This window comes from Phacochoerus africanus, chromosome 11 (genome assembly GCF_016906955.1).
Source record: "Phacochoerus africanus isolate WHEZ1 chromosome 11, ROS_Pafr_v1, whole genome shotgun sequence".
Lineage (NCBI taxonomy): Eukaryota > Metazoa > Chordata > Mammalia > Artiodactyla > Suidae > Phacochoerus > Phacochoerus africanus.
In genome coordinates, this window is record NC_062554.1 from 107,423,384 (window position 1) to 107,446,893 (window position 23,510).

Genomic DNA, 23,510 nt, shown 5'->3' on the forward strand with positions numbered 1-23,510 from the left:
GGACAGAGGGATGGCACCGAGGATTTACGTTTCTATGAACGTCATGGTTTAGAGAGTCCCAGCTAGATTTTAACAGAGAACGCTTCTACCAGAAGAGACCATTCCCCTAAAAAAGTCTGCTAGATCTATGGTGTTCGTTACAAAGGCGCTGGTGTGAAACAGACACCCGGAAGACCCACGTGCAAATGGGTCCATGTGAGGGATGCAGCAGCAGAGAGGAGACGCATCACACACACCTCAGGTGCAGCCTCGGCTTAAGGAGGCCTCACAAGAAGACATTAATCAACACGTTCCAGGAATGCATTAATCAACACGGACGCGTCAGCTGGCATCCCCATTGTTTAACCGTGCATACTAACGAACGCGCCCCAGCAATATGAATGTGAATTTCCACCATGCTGCAAGAGACAAAACCCTTTTCAGGACTGGCCCCATGCACCATACCGTACTCGACTTGTTCAATAGAAATCATTCTCTCCCGGCTGAGGGCTAGTTTATGGACTGGCTTTCTGCAACAGTCAACCAGAAACAAAGACCCTTTACAGCCCAGCTAAGTTTGACAAAAGCTGCAGCAATGCCTTCTGCAGATATGAAAACTTGATTCCTTCCAAGAGGGTTTTTTTTTTTTTTCTTTGCCTGACAAAACGAATGCTGTCACAAAAGGCAAAATAAAACACAACAAAGCAAAAAAAAAAAAAAAGAAAGAAAGAAAGAAAAGAGAAAAAGTCCAAGTATCTATTTGTGTCTGCAGTCAGATGTGACAGGAACATACTGCAGTCCCAGCAGGGGCCTGGGCCTGGCCTCCTGCTCCACACTGGGCTTCATTTTCCTCCTGGGTAGTTCCCTAGATAACCCTGCTGTCAGGATTTGACTCCCTCCGGAGGCAGCCAGGGATAAAATGTCCAGATGCTGGGTGGAAGGGCTATGATAACACAAGCCCACCTTTGTATGTCCAGAGTCAGAAGGACGCGAGCTTCGAAGGTTTTCCAGTCCTGTCAACACTCAGAGTGCTTCGGAGTAGCTTAGGATGGACGGAGTTCAATAAATATTGATTTTGGTCACGAGAATGTTGAACATAAAGATCATAATTCAGAACGAATAAAGGATGCCGTTTATAATGATCATTTTGAATTAACTCGCTCCCAGGAGGCAGAGTTCTTTCAGTAGAGGTTGTGCTGATGGGAACAAGGGTCACAGGGCAGCGGTTCCCCTCCCTGGTGCCACAGTTCCAGTCATTTAGTGAGACCCCAAATTAAAGCCCACGTTCCACTGATCTAGCCTCATGACCCCAGAAACCATTTAAAATGCTGGTGACCCTAGAAACCATTTAAAAGTTTCCAGCCAAAAGTGCATCAGGGAAAACAAATTTGATCCAGTAAGTACCTGAAAAGGTCACTGCATCAGCCCTTTGGTATCAGAACGCTAAGTCGCTACACACTTCCTGTACTAGAGCGATCCAGGCAATTTTTTCCTTCCAGTTGGAAAGTGGATCACTTCTCCCTGTTGCACCACAGTGGGAGGAGAGGGGAGGAATGTATGCAAGGTGCAGGATTCCTTCTCTTGACAACCAGCACGAATTGCTGCTGCCACAAGGCATGATGCCACCCTTCGCATCACTCTCTCGCCCTGGCACAACCTCCCACCTCCCACTCTCCCCAAGAGAGGAGGCTGATATCTTTCCTCCGGTGCCCTTCCACAGCTCTTCCTGAGCTGCAGAGACAGCTACTAAACTGAGCAGCCTGAAGCAATGCAGGCAGAGAGGGCGGGTTTCCAGGGGAAAAATGGTTGTGTCCCTTAAAAATCCTCAGGGCAGGCTGCAAGGGGTGGAAAGGACTTAATCAATAAAGGCATCTCAATCACAGATGCCATAATGATGCAGAGAGAACTACCGGGAGGTGTATGATAACTGATACCTCAAGCTCCCTATAGAAACACTGTCTGTGGATTTAACACGCTTCTTTCTGATCCCTGGTCACAGGGCGTTACTCAGACTCTGCACAGAAATGGAAAGCTGGGCAGTACACCAGGGGGATGGAAGGACAGAACGTTCCCCCCTCTCTTTTGGCTTCTGAGAATGCTGCTCTTGGGTGGTGAGCACTCATTCCATGAAGACATTTGCCACACCCCCAGGGGAGGGACTGTCCAGGATGGTACCTGGTACCGCTTCAGGAGATGCTATCGCTGAGTTAAGATCTGGAGCCTGCCCCCATCATAGGTCAGGGGAAGAGGAAGGAAATTAGTAAGTATCATTCTGGATTTCTAGTTGATCAAATACCTAATCAATTTTAACTGCTCTAAAATCATCAAGAGGTGAATATCTTTTGCCCCTCCCAACTGGCAAACAGATGGGCCTTCCATGGATTCTCGATTTCAATTACTTTGCAGGATGTCTGACTATTTCTTTCAAGTGTGCCTCCAGGATACTCTAAAGTATCTCCTAAAACCATCAAGAGGTGAATATCTTTCGGTTCTATTTAGGTCCTTGTCTTGCTTTTTGCAAGTTCTGGGCTTCCCAGGGTAACTTCCTTTGGCTGATGAGCTTTTCATCTCTAGTTTTGTGAGGCAAGTATCCCTTTAGTGGATGATGTATGTCTTCTAGATGTGTCTGGTATTGAGCAACAGGAAATGAAACTTCTCAGCCTTCAAAATAATCCTGTAGGACAAAACTTTGGTAGACCTCTTTACCATCAAAGAGCATCAAAAAACAGTAGTCCCAGCTGGGCTTTGTTTTTTGTTTTGTTTTATTTTGTTTTTTGTTTGTTTTTGCTTCTTATGGCCACACCCTTGGCATATGGAAGTTCCTAGGCTAGGGGTCAAATCGGAGCTATAGCTGCTGGCCAACGCCGCAGCCATAGCAACAGGGGATTCCAGCCGCATCTATAACTTACACTGCAGCTCAAGGCAACACTGGATCCTTAACCCACTGAGCGAGGCCAGGGATCGAACCCTCATTCTCATGGATACTAGTTGTATTAGTTTCCACTGCACCACAACAGGAATGCTACCAGCTGGGCTTTGTAATAACATATTGATTCATATTTATCAATCAATTATAAGATAAAGTTTTGGAGTTCCCATTGTAGCTCAGCAAGTTACAGATCCGAGGTTGTCTCTGTGAGGATGCTGGGTCAATCCCTGGCCTTGCTCAGCAGGTTAAGGATCTGGCGTGGCTGTGGCTGTGGCTGTGGTGTAGGACCCAGATGCAGCTCCACTTAGACCCCTAGCCCATGAACTTCCATGTGCCACAGGTGCGGTCATAAAAAGAAAAAAAAATGATATATATATTTCTTTTACTGTTAACAGTTTTGCTATTATCTACTCAGAATATAACCACCATTCTCCTAAGATGCATGCATCATTTTAAAAGTTATTACTATGAGTCCAATGGAAAGAACACCTTTCAAATCATGAACCAAAAACAATCATTAAATAACTCCAATGACCTGTCTGATTTTTCCTCCTTCTACAGCTTCCCAAGTGGGAACTGGCACAGGGACCACCCTTCTTTGGCCTCATCATGGTTGCAACCAGGCTCAGACTTACACACATGGAGCCAGAGCAGAAAACCAGTTACATGGAATGATTTAGAGTACATCTCCTCTTCTCAACTGGTGGCTTACTGAAATTCCATCATTAGCTGTCCCACGTTGCCGCTCAAGGATTTTAAGCCGCACCGAAGACAGAAGATCCTTGGAGAGAATTTACACATTTGTGCTGACGATGAATGCAAAGGCAGTTTTTAGACGCCACCGGACATGGACAGAGGGTGGGGGTGGGGCTTGGGCTTCAAAGACCTGGCCTCTGGCTGCCCACATCTTTCGGATACCACAGCCCACTGGTGAACGTGGGAAAGGCGACTGAAAACTCTAAGTAGCTGGAGAGCAACTTTCTCTTCTAATGTCAGAGGCCAAATTCTTGAATAGCCTGGGGACATTCTGAATACAAGTGTGCTTTAGAGGAAATTTCAGGGCCTCTTTGTGAGGCAAAGGGAAAGCCTTGGGGAGATACTCAGCATTTAGTTTCAACCAGACTCAGTCCTTCGCAAAGATAAAATGAGACGTTTTCGTGACTCTCCTGGTGCCTGATGACTACAAGTTCGCTGTAATCATCTGACAAAAGACCAGCCAAGATCACAGAAAAAATGCGGGAAAGGTCGACGAACTTTCTCACTTGTTGCTGGAGAAGATAGATGTGAAGTCGCATACCTTTCTGGCAGTGAAGGAATGAGAAAATAATGCAACCAGCCAGGAAAACTCTCCGAGGAGGATCCACTGTATTGAGCACCACTGCTGGGCACGAGGCACTCCTTCCCCGGCAGCCCCTTCGCTTGCCCTGTCTTTGTATATTTTCCCCTCTCACCATTTACAAGTCACCTCCTGGTGTTTCATTTTTTCTCCTTCTCCTGAGTGTCACACAATATTATCTACAGAAGAACTTGCCATCAATTTACTGCTGCTGCTGGTTTATTTTTATTTATTTATTTATTTTTTGGTAGGCCACTTCATTTACCACCAAGACCGCAAGACAAGAGTACCCCCATTTTGGAAAAGGACCAGAGAACAGCCTTGGGCAAAACAGCTTTTGGGAGCTGAAGAACAAAGGCCCTAGGGGCCTAAGTCCCAGAGACAAAAATCAGGCTCCCAGGAATCAAAGGCTAAGTTTTACCTCTATTATACTAACAAGTATACCTAGTGGCCACAAGACTCAACTGTAAACTTTCACCTTATCTGTTCTGGTGCTTTCTTGCAGAAAAGTCTCACGTACCCTTTTTCCCTCACGGAAGCCCACCCTGTTCCTGACAGCCCCCACGGAGCCACCTGCTGATGATGACCAAGAAGTCTGGCTGCTTCTGGAAATTATCAGCGATCATCTTTTAATAAAATGCTTGGCTTGCCTAAGAGTCTTATGGAAGCAACATTCATTTGTATGGCACTGCTGGCCAAGGATCAGGAAAGGGTAAGTTACACCAGCATACTATTCATTCCTAGTTCCTAACAACTGTGATTGAGTGTATGCAGACTTCCACGATGCTGCCAGAGTGGAGGGGTCTATTACACTGCCTCACCTTGCAAGTGTCTTTATTTTAGGAAAAACGGACTCTCGTTGGAGCGGGTATGTCTAGGCGAATCAAAACTTCATAAAGTAAGTCATTTTACATTAACGAGGCAGCATTCCATTCAAAGGGCAACTTACACAAAATTAAGGCTCTCTTGGTTTTAGGCATAATTATCTACCTTGGCAATGTTGCTAGTCTTTACTAATTTTTACTTTTTTTTTGTCTTTTTGCCTTTTCTAGGGCCACTCCCATGGCATATGGAGGTTCCCAGGCTAGGGGTCAAATCGGAGCCATAGCCACCGGCCTACACCAGGGCCACAGCAACGCAGGATCCGAGCCGCGTCTGCAACCTACACCACAGCTCACAGCAACGCAGGACCGTTAACCCACTGAGCAAGGGCAGGGACTGAACCCGCAACCTCATGGTTCCTAGTCGGATTCATTAACCACTGAGCCACGATGGGAACTCCAATTTTCACTTTTAAAGAACTCTCCAAGAAGAACAAAATGTGTGCTGTTTGAGTCACAACGCAACCTTCTTGGTTTTCAGCCTACTGATTTGGTGATTTCTGGGGGAGTTTTGAAATATTCCAAACAATGAATTCAGGTTCTATACAACACACTGGAAGCAGAGTTAACTAAGGCATGAATCACTTCCTCTAACACACAAAATGACATAGCGATGGATCAATTTAAGACTTCTCAAGGACAAGGGATGACATCTTGCAAGATTTTACGACCTCAAAATCTTGCATACAATCTTTGTTTCTTAATTAAATTCCATGGAGGTTTTTTTTATTTGTTAAAAAATTTGTTAAAAAGCCTAAGAGGTAAAGAACTAAAGGCTGAACAATCACGCTCTCATAAAATTCCTTAAAAAAGCTATTATTGCTTGAGATAAGTTCTCTGAACTATGTTCCAGATCGCCAGTTAAGATATTTTTCATCAAGTTCAAGACTGTAATAGATGGCCTTGTCCTGGCAGAGTCCTTTCTAGAGCTGATAAGTCTAAATGATATAAACTGGACTGGGCTGGTGGGAAATGAGGGGTGGGGAAGGGATTTACAGAGCAGAAAGCACACATCAAAGTAACATTCAAACTTTCCAAATGGACTTTTGTATTCTTTAGACTTCATGGTGAGACCTAAAAAATCATGTACTCTCTTCTTATAATTCCTTATAATTTTAAACCTTTAATTCCTTCAAAAACATATCGTTGACCAGCAATGCTTCTATTCTGCTGTCTATGTTCTAAACTTTATATGATTTGCAATTTAGTAAAACAAAGATCTTATTACTGTGAAAGGATGTGAAGGGCTGGCTTTCTTCTCTGTGTGTCTGATCCATCCTCTTTGACAAGCAGTACGATTAATGTTTTTGCAGCTATATCCCGACTCCCTGTCCTTCATCATACTCTTTGGATTGACAGTATTAAATACGGCAATAATATCACATAATCACATTATTTTATGGTGTAATTCCCTCCTTTAACCAGCAACTCATTTAATCCTATTAAGAAGATAAACTCCTACCTTTGAAGAAGACCTTCTTATCTGCAGAAGTTGTCCTTGCTTTTGATTCTTTAAGCCACAAATCTTCCCGGCTTGCTCTGTGGGTTGAAGAGTGGGGGGAATGTTAACGAGACATTCATCATCAATCAGAGTAGATTGTCAATACATTAACTCCAACTGACTCCCCGATGGGAAACACAATTACCGGGGAGCCCTGCAAGGAAAGACAAATTATGAATAGATTTGCCAAAACATATCTCCGCTGTTTTCAATCAAAAGTGACAGAGGAGAGGTGACTGAAACTCTGGTAGCCATTCCCTTAATGGATCTCAACCAAAAGGGTCATGTCTGGTTCCTTTTTTCAGTTCATGGGAATAGAGGGTAATGCATGTACACAGTGTGGTAAAATAGTTCCCTCTTGTGGGATTATTATTATTTAAATGTTTTCTTTAGTAGAGTAGGAGTTCTTCTGACAATGTTTGAAAGGCTCCAAGTTTTCAACGAGAGTCATCAAGAGATGATGGGGACAGCCAAGAGCAGAGAAGACCCCTCTGGGCTTTGACAAAGGCCCAGCTATGGACAATGCCAGAGCTTGGCAATCTCCAACCCTCCTCTCTGCAGCCTGAATGCTGCCTCTGCAAATATTCCAGCTGAGAATCAGCCGGGAAGAGACAACATAGACGAGGAGTAAAACAATCACAGCTAAGCACATTAGGTCTCTCTTGCTTCTTTTTTTTTTCTTTTTTTTTTTTTAAGACAACCAATTCAGGGGCATCCATGGGTTTTCTAAAAGAGGATTTGTGCCTTTTTGGACTTTGGACTTTTGGAAACAGAAGTCATACTATATCAACCTCTGAAAAACCTTTCAGAGAAGAGAAACAAGTGTCAATTCAGGAACTCCTGGCTGCACACAAATATTAAGACAACTATGAATTGCAAAATGATTCTATTACTAAAATAAAAACGTGTGTCATCATCTCAGATGTTTTAGTTTATGCATGTGTTATAAAATATCTTCTGTATTAAGTTCCAAAAAGCTTTATCATAACTACATGTAAAACCACTCAGTAGATTTTCACTGGACCTGATGCAATATTTTATTGGGACAAAATAGTAATGTTGCACAAGTTAGTGATTCTCCCTTGGAACTAAAACCAATTTTAGGGTAAACAAAGTTTTCTTTTCTTGTCATTCAGTTCCTACTTACAAAAAGTCTAGTGTGTAGGAGTCTACAGGGCTTTGAAGCTATATCTATAATAACAATTCAACTAAATAAATACAGTGAACATTTAATATGTATCTGTCAATAGGCTGGATAAATATCAATAAGGAACAAGAAATAAATGTAAATAGGGCATGTTTCCTACCACAAGAGATCTCAGTCCACCTACCGATGGGAAAACAGAACTACCATAAAACACAGTATTTAGAGACCATATTATTGAAACCACAAAAGAATAATTAATTCTACAAGGGGGCATCAAAAAAGGCTTTCCACAGGAGGTGAACTTGGGTTAAACCTTAAAGGTAGGCAGAAAGGGCATTCTGAGCAGAGGGAAGGACAGCAACAAAGGAATGGCAATGACAAAGTGGGTGGTATGTCCCCACTGGCAGGGCAATGGAGCTACAGACACGGTAACAGTGGGAGGCAGGGAACATGCCAAAGAGGGGAGGCTACAGGGCTCATATGCTACTGGAGGGCAAAGGGTTGAGCACCAACCAATTTACAAGTCTGGACTGGAACATAAGAACCATGCAGACCTACCAAAGGTTTTGGGCAAGAAGAAAGAACAGCTATCAGAAGAGTACCTGTCTGAGAGGGAAGAGATTGGAAAGGAAGGCTGCTGTGGGGATGTTTCAGGAACCAACATACAAGATTCTTGGCTTCTGGGGGTAACACCTGCCTCCCCCCAAAGATGAATCAGAAAACACAGATGGAACACTGATTTAGGGGTAACCACACTGATTTGGTCATGACATCTGATATTTTGGCAAAAAAAAAAAAACCTTTTCATTTTATTAATAGAATGATTTTGTGACTTTCTGTTGTCCTGATATGTGAGTGCACCTTTTACAGATGGAACTTGGTCAGGTCAGCATGTGGCTGGGGTCCCGTTCCTCTCCCTGAAGCCTAGCCGTCTCTCCATCTTTCCGCATCTCTCTCCCCCAGTGTAGCTTGTCTCTGCTTCTGCCCATGACCTGAGGCAGGTGTGGTAGCTCAGTACCACGCTTGAAAATTGGGAAACCCCTCCTTCCATTCCATCTTTTTTTTTTTTTTTTTTTCCTGTTACTGGATGTGGACCTTGATCAGTCTTTCTCTTCACATTGCAGTGTTAATGTCTGACCCTGGTTTGGGCTTTAGGAAATGAGATCCTGACAAATGTAGGGCATGGCTTCCCAGTCATTACTCACTCAGGGGAGAGGAGCTGTCAACTCCTCCAGCCTAGAGTAACAGAGGCATTGGGACTCAAGTTCAAGACCTCAGCTAACAATGCATTTGTACTTTGTCTTGATGTCTCAGCATCCTCACTTTAAGCATCTCCTTTGGGGGCCCCATGGGCAGAGCAGAACGGAAGCACTCTTGGGTCCACTGGCCAAAACATACCAAAGCCCTTTTTATCTCCAAATAATCATGGTAAGGGGGATACACAACTCACCAGGTGGCCTGTTCCTGCCTTCTGAAGGTCTCTTCTAAAAGAAATGTCTGTAAAATCAACAGAAGCTTAAAGAGTGCTTTAGTTTGCTGAACCGAGCCCTTGAAATGCATCTTCACCACAACCTTCGCCACATTGCTGTGAAGCTACTGCTGAAAATCTTTCTCACAGATGACTTGGGGCTACAACCTAATATTGAGGAGCTGGTCAATTATAGACATATGTCAATAAAACTAATTTTACTTGAATTTATACCAGGAAGAGCCAAGAGAACTAACATTTAATAGGGTGTACTACACCCCAGACATGCAGGTGATGTACCAATGCAATAAGCATCATCACCGCCTTGACAGAGAGACAGAAACTAAGGCACAGGGAGGTCAAGGAGAGGACCCTAGTCATACAACCGGCAAGTCACACATCTGGAACCCAATACCACTTCTGTCTGAATCCCAGACTTGTGCTTTTTCTGCTTCACCCTATGGCTTTAGAGAGAGGACAGGATAAACTTGGTGTGGGGATGCTTCAGAGATGCAAGGGGAGGGGAGTAAGAGGGGAATTTGTCAGAAAGAGGAAGGCATCGAAGAAACCAAGAAATAAGAGGGTCAGGAAGGGGAAAGAGCGGTCCACAGGGTCAAAACTTGCAGGAAGGACCCAAATGGGGACAACTCAGTGGCTGTCAGTGGGAGGTTCCCGCAGCTCAAAGCTGGTACCACCCACCCCACCCTCTGCCTATGGATTACAGTTTCCAGCTTTCAGTGACACCCATTTTACTAGCATTTCTATGTCCTTCTGCCAAACATCCTTTTTATTAATGTCTTGCAAAAGGGGTAGGTATAAAAATACCATTGGGTATGGTGTGGAAGATGTTTTGAACCTAAATTTTCAAAAGGAGGCAAAGGAATATGGCTCTTTTGGTAAGTCTGAATCATTTTTAGTATAATCCAATTCAGGGCAAAATGCCCTAAAAAGAACACCTACGTGAAAAGAACACCTATGTAAAAAGAACCAAGAACCGGTAGGGTTTCCCATAAGCATCATGTGGGAAAAGGATTTCATCCCTGCTTTATACGTATCACTGAAAGGGCACTGGCCCATTTTTAACATCCTGGTGAAGATTTAAACCCTCAAGCCTCTGCAAAGATCACAGAAAGACTGCATATAAAATTGTATTACCATGTTAGCAATTACACCAAACATTTCTAGGGAATGAATTTTTGTTACATTCATGACTCTTGCTTTGACAACTGTGTCAATGGGCTTTCACCCCTCTGAAACACATTCAGGTTGATGGAAGAGGGTAATACATCATTGCGAAGGATTATTTTTCCAATAACAAAGTCACAATTTAATTTTTTTTTTTTTTACTAAAATACAATCCATTTATCCTATGAAATAAACCCCGTCCTAAGTCAAAAGGTCAAAATGAGAGCGGATGTAATTTACAAGTCGCTTTCAGAAAAGATGAATAACATTTGGGTGAAAATGTAACAAACCCAAAGGCCACAGTACACACCATAAACCAATTATAATAAAAGTGATTCAATGTTGCAGAAGTATAATATTACACAATTTCAATAATTCAAGAAAATGAATACGTGCTTTAACCACGCATAGAAAAATAAAAAAAAAAAATTCTGACAGCTCCAAAATAAATCAAATCCTTGACTGGCATTCATTTTTGACAGGATTTGTTTATTCCTTTACTTATTTTAAAATGAGAATCCATAACCTTCAAAATAATCAAAAATCTATTTTGCAAACACTGTTAGGTAAAAAGAATGTGTATATACGTATGATTGAGTCACCCTGTTTGTACAACAGAAATTGGCACAACCTTGTAAATCAACTACATTTTAATTTAAAAATACATTTTAAAAGTAGCAGCAAGTGAAAACATTGAAAATCGTATTTAGTTTATATTCTCTGGCAAAAATCTCATTTAGTTTACACTCTCTGGCACAACTGTAAGGACATTAAAAATGCTTACTTTTTGGCTGCTGTGAGGTCGATTTCTAAAAACTGGCCTTAGTGATAGTATATGAAGGGTTGATTACATTAATATATCAAGCATTTGACCCTCAAGCCATTCTGTTTTCAACTGTGACAATTATTTCCTGTTTATGTTCTTAAAAAAATAAATACAGCTGATAAATATTTTTCTGAGCACCAGAAACACTTGCACTATTATGTGTTTATGTCACATGCAAAATTGTTTTGTGCTTTTATCACTAGAAAACAACAGCAATTTACAAACTTATTTTTAATCTTTGGTCTTAACAAAACTTCAGTAGTACCAATCATGGACTAACTCCCAAACTCTTCTTTTTTCCTTAACTTCCTGCCTTTGACATGATCCTTGGACTGAATCTGGGGCTCATTCATACTTAAGAACTGGAGAGAAAAGGATAAACAAACAACCCTATTAAAATTGGCATTTCTCTTTGGTTTCTCTGGGGCATGCCTGTCACCCTGCAGCCTAATTCAGCTCCGTACGGCAAAAGGCCAAAACCATCGTGAAGCCCAGTACTCCGCATTTCAGCAGCTGACGAAACAACATGCATTCCCAAAAGCAGAGAGCTATGATCTGAAATACAGCAGCTTCTCCAACTAGAACTTCAAAGAGATGGCACCCAGGAGTTCCTGGGTGGTGCAGCAGGTTAAGGATCCAGCATTTTGGCTGTGGCTATGGTCACTGTTGTGGCACAGATTCAGTCCCTGGCCTGGAAACTTCCACATGCCACGGGTGTGGCCAAATTAAAAGAGAAGGCACCCAGAGGGGACCCCCTCTACCACAGTTGGCTGGAGGAGGTTCTGGGGACACAGGGTCCTGACTTCTTCTTTTTTTCTTTTTGGCCATTCCCACGGCATTTAGAAGTTCCCAGGCCAGAGACTGAATCTGCACCAGACCAGCGACCCAAGCTACAATGACACTGCCAGACCCATAACCTGTTGCGACACAGAGGAACTGTCACAGAGTCCTGACTTCTAATCCCAAGTTCCGCATCAGGTTCAGCCTACTCTTGTAAGACTAATAAACTTGTTGGGACTTGGCACCAACTCTATGATCTCTTAAATGTCGGGGTGGAGCAAGGCAGGGGTCCATCCTCACGGGAAATGTGCAGGTGAACCAGTGTGTACCCTGCCTTACCTTTCAGAAAAATGAAACCACTGGGCTGTTGATAAATCAAATTAAACACACTGAAGACAGACCATCCTCAGAAGGTTTTCACTGTTTAAAGGGACAGTGTTATCTGCTACCTTGCCGACTGGTGCAAATAACCAATAGGGAGCAAATTACACTGATGATGGATAAATGTCATCTTACCATTTGCCAGTGAACCGGCCATCAGGCTGTCACATACATTATAGTAACAATTCATAGTACCTAGGACATGACACATTTCGTAGTTTTATAGGAGGAATAACTATGAACAGAAACCCAGAAATCCAGAGGACAGTAATGTCCATGCAAGAGCCATGGCCCCTCTGTCCCTCAGGGTGGCTGTGGGGATAGGGCCCTGTCCAAGTTTACACTTGCAGCTCCCCTGGCATCTGGGCAAGACCATGAGATATAAGGGATCTGACAGGTATCACTTCTTTGCCCAGATGTTTAGGAAGCAAATGTGTCTCTCCCACACCTCTTATTTCTCTACTGGCTGTCAAGGCCCATCGTGACCTTGGAAGTCACATGGCCTGGCCTCTGCCATTTGCAGGTCCCTGAAGGGTGACAGGCAGAGATCTTTCCCTCAACGCAAACAGTCCACAGCACAGGACTGTGATATGAGTTGGAAAGGAACTCTAATTCAGTGAAGTTTCTACAATTTAGGGCTTTGTTACAACAGCTGACTCTGCCCTACCTAAGAGAGTCAGTATGTCATTAACATAATAGAATCTTTAAATCTCTTCCTCACTGGTCCTTTTTCTGTGTCTATAATCTAAGAGGAACAGATTTAATTTTAAAATATTAATTTATTCAGAGTAATAGAGCAAAGTGATTAAGGGATATTAAATAAGTCCTCTTAAAGACAACTAAAGTAACAGCGTTTACTTCGCCTTGATGGAGGGGAGCTTAAAGGAGGCTGCTTAAACTGTCAATGAATATAGGAAGGTCCTAACAATTTCATACAGCAGACAGGGAGAAACTATTTTTCGACTTCACTAAATATAAACCAAACAAATACAGAAGATGTACATGAAGGTATATGAAATATGGGGAAGACTGAAAATAGGGTTTTTGAACAACCCAACTGAAAAATGGGCAGAAGATCTAAACAGACCTTTTCCCAAAGAAGACATACAGATGGCCAGTAGGCACATGAAAGGATGCTGAACATCACTAAATTATTAGAGAAATGCAAATCAAAACTACAGTGAGGTACCATCTCACAACAGTCAGAATGGCCACCATTAAGTCTACAAATAACAAATGCTGGAGAGGGTGTGGAGAAAAGGGAACCCTCCAACACTGTGGGTGGAGGGAACCTTATTACACTGCTGGTGGGATTGTAAATTGGTGCAACCACTATGGAAAACAGCATGGAGGTTCCTCAGAAAGCTAAATATAGAACCATCATATGATCCAGCAATCCCACTCTTGGGCATGAATCCAGACAAAACTTCAATTCAAAAAGATAATGCACCCCTATGTTCACTGCAGCACTATTTATAACAGCCAAGACATAGAAGCAACCTAAATACCCATTGACAGATAAGTAGATAAAGAAGATGTGGTACATATACACAATGGAATATTACTCAGCCATAAAAATGATGAAATAATGCCATTCACAGCAACATAGATTCAACTAGAGATTCCCACACTACATGAAGTAAGTCAGAAAGAGAAAAACAAATACCATGTGATATCACTTACATGTGGAATCTAAAATATGGCACAAACGAAGCTACCCACAAAACAGAAACAAATTCACAGACATAGAGGACAGATTGTAGTTGCCAAGGGGGAAGGGGAGGGAGTGGAATGGACTGGGAGTTTGGGGTTGGAAGATGCAGACCATTACATTTAGAATGGATAAGCAACGAGATCCTACTGTATATCACAGGGAACTACATCCAATCTCTTGGGATAGACCACGATGGAATATGATATTTTTTTAAAAGATGTAAAAAAAAAAAGAAAGAAAATAGAGTTTTTGAGAGAATATGATTCAGTAAGTGTAGGTGAGACTGGAAATCCACTTCTTTACAAGGAACCCCCAGGGATCCTCGTGCACATGGTCATGGGCCCCACCACCAGCCATATGGTAAAGATGGTTCGATAATGAAATATGCCACTTTGTGAGGTTGTCAAATTTGCTTTTTGGAAGAAAGAAAAGTACTAGGAAAGTTTCTTATCCACAGGGTGGAAAACAACTGACAACAAACATTACAGATATCTTAGAATCTAGACAAGTAAGACATGATTCCAAGCCTTAAGCAGCTCATGGTATTAAGACAGCAACTGTGAATATATATCTGTGTCTATGTGTGTGTGTGGTGTGTGCCTGGTGTATGTGTGTGTGTGTATGGTGTGGAGGGGTGTATGTGGGGTGTGTGTGTGTGTAGGAAGAGTACGTGATGATGAGAAGGGAGAAGCAAAGATGATTCCGGGTTAAACTGGGGGAGATGCGAATCTCACCCATGGGTTGGCAGATGTTCCCCAGTGTAGCGTCTGATACCCCAATCTCTCCTGGGCATCCTGGTCCCGGAACACCGTCTCCAGATAATAACACCACCAACCAAGATACAGAATGAAACAGAAGAAAGGGAGGCACCCAATTCTATTTGAGCAGCAAAAGCAGTCCACATTTACATATATTACATATCGAAGTCCATATGAAGTGATGAGGAGAAAAGATTCTAAGGCAAACAAAAAAAAAGTTTTATAAAATCACACGGCTAAGAGGGGAGTTATTGTTCGATGGATGGTTTCCATCTGGGATGGTGAAAAAGTTCTGGAGGTGGATGATGGCGATGGTCCCACAACAATGTCAATGTCTTTGTTACCACTGAACTGTACTCTTCAAAATGGTTAAAAATTATATCACATATATTTAATACAGTCTTCCTTCTAACTGTAAATTAATAAACATAACAGGATGTTTGCAAGAAAAATTCAACACATACCTTCACTTTCCCATCCACACTTTCTGTGCCTGTGAAAAGTCAGGATAACATTGATCTACCCAACAAATATTTAATGAGCAACTACTATGACCCAGAAACTGTTCTAGGCACTGAAGATATACAGCAGTGAACAGAACATCCCCTTATGTACTCAACAAATATTCATTAAATATCTAACTTTTGCCAAGTTCTATGCTGGGCACCAGAAATATAGTGGTGAAAATGCAATGGAAACGTCAGCAAAGCAGACCCACATTTGCACCCAAGAAACTTCTAGGCAACTGCAGGAAACAGATTAGATCAAATAATCACAGAAATGAATCTAACATATCAACTCTGAAAAGTCATCAAAGCAGAGATGCGTGGAGCTCCTAGTGTGTGGTGACGGGAATCAGCTTAGTCAAGGAGGATGGTCTTTTTCAATATTTATTTGCATTTTTTTTTTTTTTTTGCAAAATTTATTCCTGGGCTATACATTTTTGTTTCTCCAGTTTCTCCTGGGATATTTTTTTTTTTTTCTGAAAGAAACAATGACTGAGCTGAGAGGTGATAAATGGGGGCTGGGGAGGGACAGTGTGGCCTGAGAAGAGCAGAGGGAAAGGGGAGTGGCCCCAATCAGGCTGGAGAAGCAGGCAGGCAGCGGCCCAGCCAGACAGAGCCCTGGAGATCTTTCTTCACCTAAAGGAACATGGGAAGCCACTGAGGTACTTTAATAGGGCTGGGGGTGGAAAAGGAATGCTTTAATCACAAATATACCTATGTTGCTGCTTTAATAATTTTAAAACAGCCGACTGAAAATGAAGGCCAAGACAGCAAGTGATTTCCTATACATTTACAAAAATAGGTGAAACTCTGAAGCTTTCAGATGAAAGGTAGTATTTAACATATCAAAGAATTATCAGGATCAGATGAGAAACTATAAATCACACTCCAATTTTTTTCTTCTTTAGTGTTGATCAAAACACCGAGTCTCTTAAGGTTCTACTGATAATCTACCAATGAAGTTGAATTTGATGAATAGTGAGTCACCTGAATTTGCAAGCCTGGAAAATTTAGTTGCCCGTGCTTGATTAAAATACTGTTTAAAGTGGATATTTGGGGGGGAGGAGCGGAATGAAACCATTTGATCAAAGAGACGGAGTGTATTAAACTTCACAAAAAATGATTACTCGGGCAGCTTTCATTAACATGTAAGGTGACAATGGCACAGTTAACTAAATGTGGCACTAATTAATATTTAAAAACTTGAACAAAGAATCAGACACAGAGGTAGCTTTTCTTTCTTTAAAACTTGGTTATCAATGCTAATATATGCTGTTGAATGTGAAGAAAAATTCAGACTGGCATAATGCTGTGTGCTAAGAGTAGATATATACGGTAAAAGGAAAAACTCTACCTTTCATATATAAATAGGTTCACCATATGCCCCTTATTTTAATTTACGCAGATTTAAACCTTCGATAAGTAGGTGATAGACATTTCTGCATTTCAAATTCTGGACAAAAATAGGAGTAAAGAAACATCAAACTCTTGATTGTGTTGCTGAGCTGGCCTGACCCTTGAACATCACTGTACATCTCCAGCGCTCTCTCAAAGTTCAGAGAAGTTGTATAGACTTGACCCATATAATTTGCACAATTCACCTTTTCACCAAATTGTCATGATACAATTCAGATCTGTCAATTCACTGTGCTGCTTAAATTACCTTAAGAATGCAATGGAGATAGCCAGAAGAAAGCTCCCAAGAATGCTCTAGCTACACATTATAAGCAACCAAAGCCTTTATGATTTCATAGGTCCTGGGAACTATGATTTATTTGCTTGCAGAGGTCTCTACTACTGTCACTTTTTGAGACTGAGCCTTACGAAGATCTGAATTTTAAAGTTTAATCTGACTTGATTTAAAACCTATGAATTATATTGCTCCATCAATTTACACTTTGGTCTGATGAATTTTCATATAATTGGGTACCAAAGATTTTAAAATTGCATGTACAAAATTCCTCTAATTTTTAAAGCCAAGCTCTAAAGGCCCAATTAAATTGCCTATTGTTATCAAAACTGTAGATCATATTCTTAGCAGATGTCACAAATAATAAGTCAGATTGTCAAATGCAATAAATCAGATTTAGGAACAGTAAAGAAATAAATGTATTTCCCATAAAAGGAAAGGGAGAAATCTTTTTCAAAAAATTAAAAGTATAATTTGGCTGTGCCTTTTTTGTTGTTGTTGGCACTAAACATATCTCACAATAAAGATGAAATGCAAAACGGTTCAAAAAAACTTCCAAACATTTGAATAAAGGCTAGTTATGCCTTTTTCTTTCTTTTTGCTATCAGTTTTCAAAGTTGGCAAGTCCCTTTTCTTTCAAAATTCCCTTTAGATGCTCTAGTTTTCTAGTCTCTTCTTGATACAGACATGAGCCTGTAGGCAGTCGCCTCACTTTTATTTTCCCCCACAACTTCCTGAGTAGTTGCCATGCTCACTGAACTGAATTTGAGGTCTTTTCATAATACTGTTCTGGAAGGAAAAAGGACTGAATCCCAACAGAAGCAAAACTAAATGGGTTCCAAATACAACTCTGATGGAGCTTCATTGATGTTCAGCCTGAGTTTCCCATAATACTAATCGGCGTCCAGGACCTCCTAAGGAAGCTTCTGTCCCTATTTCTTAGTTGTTCCTGAAAGCACTGATTTTTTCAGCTGGATGTATACTGATTTCTTTTTGACCCAAAGGGAACTTTCTGAGCATAAAAAGAAAACAAAAAGCAATGGCAGCTTGGGAGCACCCCCAAGCATACCTAAGTCTACCAATATAGATTTTTCCCTAGTATCTGAGCAGGGTGGCCTAATTCTGGCCAATACTGAAATAGCTTTGGGAATCTCAGATCCCTCAGGTCTCTAAATTAGCCTCCCAACTTGAGAATTTGAAACCCTGGTCTCAGAGAAATCGGAATACTATTAGTTCCAGGTCACTGACCAAAGTTAGGTTCAAATATGAAGCTGTCCGTTTAAAAAGAGGTCGTCTTTAATGCAACGCGACCTGTATTAAATGAACCATTATTTCTAAATAAAGTAATCAAAGTATGAATTCAACAGCTTACCAGGTGACACGATGCAAACTACTTCCTCTCCATGTACAAAATAGGGTTAATCACCTTGACCTATCTCTTAAGGTCTCTGGGAACAATTCATTTAGGAATTGTCTAAGTGCTGTATAAATGTTACCGGCGTTATGAAAGCTTGGTTTTATTGTCATCGGAACAGCACCGTCTTGAAAAGGAATTCAGGGGTTTAGTCAGAGGTGAATTAACAAAGCAAAGTCTATGCTAACACAAGTGCCCTCTGACCTTGGATCAATGAGCTTGAAAAAATCACACAGATGAGAATATAAATGAAGTTTGCATTTTCAGAGACACAGTTTTTGTTCACTTATTTCCTATTCAAGTCCTTTGCTTTGAAAAATCATTACTTTGGAGGCAAAACAACCATTCCATTTTCAATTTCCAGCTCCCCCGCCCTTTTTTTTTTTTTTTTTTTGCATTATTCTCATTGCTATTCCCAGCGTCATTTGCATTAAAGCATGACATTGGAGACCTTTCTTTCCGAATCAACTATCTGGTACACCCAGGAAACATGCCTGGCAGTAGACATGGGCTGCATAGATACCTAATTTCTTTCATTTTAAGGTTTTGTTGTTGTTTTTTCTTAAACTCTCTGATTCCCAGACTTTCATTACTTTTGAAGAAAGTAAGTTTCCTTCCTCAGTTAAACTTCCATGACTCATTTATTTGACAAATAGTTACTGAGTACCTAGTACGTACCAGGCACTGTCCTGGGTACTGAAGAGAGCAGCATATAAAAAGGGCAGAACTCTCTGCTCTCATGTAGCATATAACCTAGTAGGTGAAGCCAAGTAGGAAGCAAAATAAATGACTCCATAAACAGAACATGTTAGAATAAAAAAAAACAAAGTATAGTGACAAGACGGGAGAGCAGAGATGGGGAGAGCTTGCCATTTGAAATATAACTGTCAGGGGAAATTCCTAGAGAAGGTGTGATCTGAGTAAAGATTTGAGGGAGGAGTGTGAGAGTCATTGGAGAAGGGCTCTGCAGGTACGGCAAGAGTTTCAGGGAAATGCAAAGGCCCTGAGGTAGGAGTCTGCCTGTATGAGAATAGCAAGGTCAGCATAGCAAAGGGAGTGAGCAAGAGAGAGAAAAGTAGGAGATGAAGGCAGAGATGGAATGGGTTACCAGATGGGCTACGTACATCATGGCAAGGCTTCTGGCTTACACTCTGAGTACAACGGAAGGCCCTTGAGAGCAGAGGGAGTGACAGGGTTTGAAGTCCATCTTAAAGGCTGAGATAGGCTATAGTGAGGATAGGCTGAAGGGGAGCACAGCAGAGATGAGAAGACCATATAAAAGGCTATAACAACAGCTCAGGGCACATATTAGTGGCTTGATGAAGACAGGTGAAGTTTCACAGCTTTCAGTTATGAATCACGTCCTTCTTCTTGATCTAGCTGTCATTTCTTACTAGCAAAGTTTATTCTCTTTAAGCATGCCCTTCCATACTTTCCTTGTCAATAATAAGGCCTTCCCTCCCATTCCTTCCATCATTAACAGGGTCAAAACATGCCACATTTGGAGACAGTCAAATGAGCAAGCAAACTACTGTTAAAAGATAAACTGAGGCATATTAAATTTTTAAGCGTTTCTTTCTTTTATTTGTTTTTTGTTTGTTTGCTTTTTAGGGCTGCACCTGCAGCATATGGAAATTCCCAGGCTAGGGGGTGAATCTGAGCTGCAGCTGCCAGCCTACCCCACAGCCACCACAAGTCAGGATCTGAGCCACATCTGTGACCTACACCACAGCTCAGGGCAACACCAGGTCCTTAACCCAGTGAACAAGGCCAGGGACTGAAACGGCATCCTCATGAATACTAGTTGGATTCATTTCCACTGAGCCACAAAGAGAACTCTTAAGAGTTACTTATTTGAGGGAAAAATCTATTCAAAATCATACATCATCCCATCTAGCAGATAGGAAGGGGCTCTGAGGAGCTGTACAAAATTAAATACTTTTATAAGCAGAAGGGAACAGGAACGAGGAAGCTACACTAGGCAAAGAAACAAACTGCTTATTACAAGGTCACTTCCCTTCTGGGAATAACAGAGGTCTATCAGCAGATGACCTACTATGCTGACCAGGTACTGATTGGCTGGTTTAGGATGCAAGCTCTGGGAGAGCAGAAACTGTAATTAAGTCTTGGTTTGGTGATGTGAGGTTTAGCACAGGTGACTCCATTTTGGGCCTGTGGTCTCATTTTTACACTACTATCCAAAAACACAAATGTTTGATAGGGTTCTACTGAAGTTCTCAGGATAGACACATGGCATGACAGTGTAGACCACTGCAGAGGCAAAGCCTCCCTCTGAAGGGGGAGGGGAGGGATGGGAGTGGGTAGAGAAGTCTTGGATGACACCAATAGCTCTGCAAATCTGCTTGCATTCTGAGTTAATTAAGTCCCACCAGTAGTGCACAAAAACCTTTTTTGAAGCAAATTATCATTCTGTTTTCATAAGCTCTTGTCTGTACAAACCAAAGAAATGCTCACTGCCTTTTAACACTTGTGTGTGTAACATTTAATATTTATTTATTTACTTATTTATTTATTTACTCTTTGCATTTTAGGGCCACATGTGAGGCATATGGAAGTTTCCAGGCTAGATGTCAAATTGAAGCTTCAGCTGCCAGCCTACGCCACAGCCACAGCTACACCAGATCCGAGCCATGTCTGTACACCATGGCTCACGGCAACGGTGGATCCCCAAGCCACTGAGCGAGGCCAGGGATCGAATCCACCTCTTCATGGATATTAGTTGGGTTTGTTACTGCTGAACCACAATGGCAGCTCCGAAATTCCCTTTTTTACTTTTTTATTTTATTTTATTTTATTTTTTTGTCTTTTTAGGGCCGCAGGGGTGACATATAGAAGTTCCTAGGCTAGGCGTTGAATCAGAGCTGTAGCTGCTGGCCTATACCACAGCCACAGCAATGCTGGATCCAAGCCGCATCTGCCACCTACACCACAGCTCACGGCAACGCCAGACTCTTAACCCACTGAGCAAGGGCAGGGATCAAACCTGCATCCTCATGGATACAGGATAGTGGGGTTCGTTACCACTGAGCCATGACAGGAACTCCAATACTCCCTTTGTACCAGGCAAACCTAAGTCCCAAGCTCTGACTGCCAAGGGCCAAGGACAGACATCCACCGTCTCCAAAAAGAAAGGAGATGGCTGTGTTCAAGCAAAATCCATGTTGTCTAGGAAGATGGTGGTCATGCCTACAGCCCACAGAGAAGATACCGAAATGGCCCTTGTGGGAAAAGGAGGAAACCCCATCAGTCTTTTCAACCAATCTAGACAGAAAGTTCTTGGGAACTTCAGGACCAATGGTAACACAGGCAGGATGTGTAACCAGAGTTCCTGGATTACCCTGACGTCTTCTCTAGGTAGGTGAGAGTACTCTCATTTTGTATTGGGTTTCATTTTTTGCAGAAGACTGGTGTATGAGAATTTCATTCTATAAATGAAGTGATATATGACCTTTATTAAGGGATTATTAATGAATCATCTTCATTTTGGGTGACTTACCAGAAACAAACAAGCAAAAACCTCTTGACATTTAGAAATTTCTTTTTCTGAGTTTGGGATCCCACAATGTGTTGTAGTCACTCCAAGTATGTGCACCACCTGCTCCTCATCTTCTCCAGGGCTTGACTCATTGTTATTTTCCATGGCTGCCGTGTCCCAAGTGGCAACCTACTTCACCTCCCTGTCTTCTTCTCCTGATTTTTCTCCTTAGCACTAATCATCACCTAACATACGACATATTTTATTGATTTATGTTGTTTAGTGTCTCGGGCACTAGAATACAGCCTCTCAAGGACAGAGATTCTGTCTGCTTCATTCATGCTATATTCCCAGTGCCTAGAACTATGCCCAATACATAAAGAACATCAATAAATATCTATTAAATGGTGAATGACTTCCACGGGGTGAATCAAATTAACACAGTGTTAACCTGAAATGTTATATTTAAAAGATTAATTTTGGCTAGCACAGGCATACAAGTCTTTCTGGAAGGAAACAAAAGAGATGGAAAATAGCCTTTACCTTGGATGGGGGTTGGGAGGAGACATATACACGTAATTTCATAGCTGGATGTACTAGTCACATCTTTTTTTTTAAGTGTTTTTTAAAATTAATTAATTAGTTAATATTTTGGCCACCCCACAGCATACAGAGTTCCCGGGCTAGCGATGAGATCCAAGCTGTAGTTGAAACCTATACCATAGCTGTGCCAACACAGGATCCTTAACCCACTGCACTGGGCCAGGGATTGAACCTGCAATCCAGCACACCAGAGACACTGCCAATCCTGTTGTGCCACAGTGGGAATTCCTGTTGATATCTTTAGATCATTGTAATTTTTATTATCACTCAGAAATGTCTGGGTGATGTGAATTACAGGCCATTTTTAAAAATTTTAAGTCTACAAATAACAAATGCTGGGGAGGGTGTGAAGAAAAGGGAACCCTCCTTAACTGTTGCTGGGAATGTAAGTTGGTACAGCCACTATGGAGAACAGTATGGAGCTTCTTCAAAACCTAAGAAGAGAGTTGCCATATGGATCAACAATTCCACTCCTAGGCAGATATCCAGAATAAATTATAATTCAAAAAGATACATACAGCATTATTCACAATAGCCAAGACACAGAAGCAACCTAAATGTCCACCAACAGTTGAATGGATAAAAAGATGTGGTATATATACACAATGGAATACTACTCAGCCATAAAAAGGATGAAATAATGCCACTTGCAGCTTCATAGATGGACTCAGAGATTCTCTCTTTTTTTTTAATCTTTTTTTTTTTCCTTTCTAGGCTGCTCCCGTGGCACATGGAGGTTCCGAGGCTAGGGGTCTAATCGGAGCTATAGCTGCCAGCCTACGCCAGAGCCACAGCAATGCAGGATCCGAGCCACATCTATGACCTGCACCACAGCTCACGGCAACGCTGGATCCTTAACCCACTGAGCAAGGGCAGGGATCAAACCCGCAACCTCATGGTTCCTAGTCGGATTCAT

The 23,510-nt window shown here is 41.7% G+C and overlaps 1 protein-coding gene across 9 annotated transcripts in view; it reads right to left on the bottom strand.

The window, feature by feature from the left end:
* NRCAM (neuronal cell adhesion molecule) overlaps positions 1–23,510 on the bottom strand; it is a 315,520-nt gene that overhangs the window by 163,351 nt on the left and 128,659 nt on the right. For all 9 annotated transcript variants that reach the window (XM_047753047.1, XM_047753040.1, XM_047753041.1 and 6 more), the window contains exon 3: positions 6,588–6,664. The gene's annotated coding sequence lies outside the window, so the exon portion shown is untranslated. The remainder of the gene's footprint in view (positions 1–6,587; positions 6,665–23,510) is intronic.